This window comes from Silene latifolia, chromosome 3 (assembly GCF_048544455.1).
Source record: "Silene latifolia isolate original U9 population chromosome 3, ASM4854445v1, whole genome shotgun sequence".
NCBI lineage: Eukaryota > Viridiplantae > Streptophyta > Magnoliopsida > Caryophyllales > Caryophyllaceae > Silene > Silene latifolia.
Window position 1 is genome coordinate 134,583,576 of NC_133528.1, and position 3,122 is coordinate 134,586,697.

The window sequence follows — 3,122 nt, forward strand, 5'->3', positions numbered from 1 at the left end:
CATTGAACGAAAGTTTGTGGTGGTCTTGTTGTTTGCTTAAGAGAAGTGTGATTCTTAATGAAAGTTATTGGTCACCCTTAGGATAATCAAGACATTGATTCATCATCCTAGGATAAACTCTCACCATAGACCCTTTAAATTATCATGTTTCCCCTTAAACCATTTAGATGAACCCGAAAGCCCTACCCTTTAATCAATCATATACATTTCCTCTCAATTGCTTGCATTAGTTACATCTAGTAGTTTAAATCAACTCCCTTCCTTTCATTTTTGACTAGACTAGACTCCTAATTAAGCTAAGTAGAAACCCCTCCTTCCTTGTGGTTCGACCCCGATTTACACACTAAATTGGGTTAAAATTATTATTGGTGATAAGAGACTTGACCCTACCTATATCTTACTCATCAAATGGCGCCGTTGCCGGGGATGGCGTTAGGTTATATTTAGTTTATGAAGAGTCTTTGCTTTAGTCTTATCTCACTTGTTAGTTTGTTTTAGTAGTTGTGTGTTTCATTGTAGAGTGTGTGATTTCTTGCCCTCCCCTAGTGTGTAAAGACACTAGGAGACTAACGGTTTATTGAGTGCATGCCTAGAAGGAACCACCAAGCTCTACTCTTCAAGTCCGACCCCGAAAGGCTTTTTAGAACCTTGAGGACAAGGACCCTTGATAGAGTTCGGAACCTTCCACAAGCAAACATAGATCAACCAAACCCACACACCCTACAAAACATTGATACCACAACCCCACTTCAACCAAACATCACAATTGAGACTCTACTAGAAAATCCATTTCACAACTTCCCTCTTCCAAATAGCCCACCTCAAAAACCACCCCCTCATATACCAAATCCACCACCACAAATGGCTTAACGAGATCACAACCGGCCTAACCATAATGATGCTTGTAACCAGATCAACTTTGGCCCCTTGGCTCCTAATAATTTTGAAATGCACCCCGCTCAAGTGAGCTCAATAAAAAAGGATTGCTTTAGTGGGAATTCCGACGAAGATGCTCATGCCCATCTTAAGAAGTTCAAGAGAAGGTGAGTATGATGAAGAGAAATGGAGTGTCCAAGGAAACTTTGAGGTTGATGTTATTCCCTTTCTCTCTAACGGGGAAGGCGGATCGTTGGTTGAATATCCACCCACCAGACACGTTTACCACATGGGATGCTTTAGCCAAGGCCTTCCTAGCAAAGTATTCCCAACATCCAAGACCGCTATGCTCCGGAACGAAATTCATACCTTTCAACAAGAGGAAGAAGAGTCCCTTGGAGAGGCATGGGATAGGTACCTAGATCTACTTGCTAGTTATCCTCATCATGGGATCCCGGCTTGGTATGTGACTCAAACCTTCTTTCAAACTTTGCTCCCAAGGACCAAGGACATGGTGAATGCCTCCGTGAAGGGAGGGTTCGATCATTTGGGTGAGGAAGAGGTCACGACTCTTATCAAGAAAATGGTAGATTCGGAGGCTAACTATGGTACAAGAGGCAATGTGCTTAGAAGAAATGGAAGATATCCCAAGGAGAACCCCTCCAACTCCGAGACAAATGCTAAACTCGACTTACTCACGAAACAACTTGAAAGCCTACAAAGAAACCAAGTGCACCAAGCCACCACCTTGCATGGTCCACCCATGGAGGAAGTGGTTCAAGCTTCAAGTTGTGAACTTTGTGGAGGGAGCGGTCACACCTTTGATATGTGTGCCAAACTCCCAACAACTATAACGGTGGATATGAAGAGAATGTCCAAGATGTTAATGTTTTCCAAAGCTATAACAACAATATAAGACCACCAAGACCACCCTACAACAATCCCAATATCTACAACCCAAACAGTAACTTCTACCATCCGGGTTTAAGGAACCACCCCAATTTTAGCTACAAGAGTACCAATGTTCAAAACCCACAACACCTTCAACCACAAGCCCCAAATAATGCACCCGGTTTTTCTCAACCAAGGGGAGGATTCTCCAACCAAAGAAGTAACCCCGGAAATCAAAACCAATGGCCAAACAACAATCAAAACCAAAACTATGGGAACCAACCACAAGGGTACCAAGATTTTGGAGGCAATCAAAACAATCAAGGGTTCTATCAAGGGAACCAAGTGAACCAAGCTAATCAAGGATTTGAAGTGTATGTTTAAGGGTTTCCAGATCAAGGCCAAGGATCAAACTTCAACAACAATGGTCCTAGGGGTAATTTTCAAGGGGGACAAAACAACAACCAAGGTTCCAACACTCGGTATGACTATGGGTTCCCTTTACCCATAGCCAACCAACCTTATCAGGAACCCCAAGGTGATCCCTCCCAAAATGAGCTCTTAAAGATGATAAAGAACATGCAACTTCAACATAGTCAATAAATGGCTAATTTTGCAAAGGCAACCCAACAAGAACAAGCAAACTGAAGGGCTACTTTCCTTAAAGATATGAGAGAAATGGAATCAAGGATGGCCTCTCATGCTATGGCTAACCCTCATAGGCCATCCGGTGGTCTATTAGCCCAAGGTCAAAGTTCCAAGGACGCCTCTAATAGCCACCATGCTCATGCGGTAGTGTTGAGGAGCGATGTAGAGCTTGAGGACCCCTACAAAGATCTTGAGGTAGACGTTGATGAGGATCCCAAGAGGACTAGGATGGAAATGGGTGGTGAAAATGAAAGTTCATCCATAACATCGTCGGCTAGATTGAGTGAAGCCAAGAAGGGTAAGAAAGCTTGTGAAGAGTCTTCAAATGGGAAAATCCAAGTGGAAAAAGATGTTGATGGATATGTGGAAGACCTCCCTTATGAGGAAGAAGCTATTGAAGAAGTGCCTTTGCAACACACCAAAAAGGTAACAAAGAATTCGGTTCCTCCAAAGGTATCTTCCAATTCTCAACTTGTGTCTAATATTCCTTACCCATCAAGAGCCATTAAGAGTAGGGAAAACCTTAAGTATGCCAAGTTTTGTGATATGCTTGAGAAACTTGAGGTTACCCTACCCTTTACGGAAGTGATTATGAACATGCCAACTTACTCAAAATTTTTAAAACACATCTTGACCAAGAAAAGGGTCTTGGGTGACCAAGAGATAGTGGCTATGGAAGAGGCATGTAGTTCTCATATCCTTAACAA

At 42.6% G+C, this 3,122-nt stretch overlaps 1 non-coding gene across 1 annotated transcript; it reads right to left on the reverse strand.

Annotated features, from left to right (window-relative positions):
- Positions 1-1,222: 1,222 nt before the first annotated feature.
- On the reverse strand, positions 1,223-1,329 carry LOC141650276 (small nucleolar RNA R71). The gene has a single exon (XR_012546318.1). It is a non-coding gene; the product is annotated as a small nucleolar RNA R71 (small nucleolar RNA).
- Positions 1,330-3,122: the final 1,793 nt, after the last annotated feature.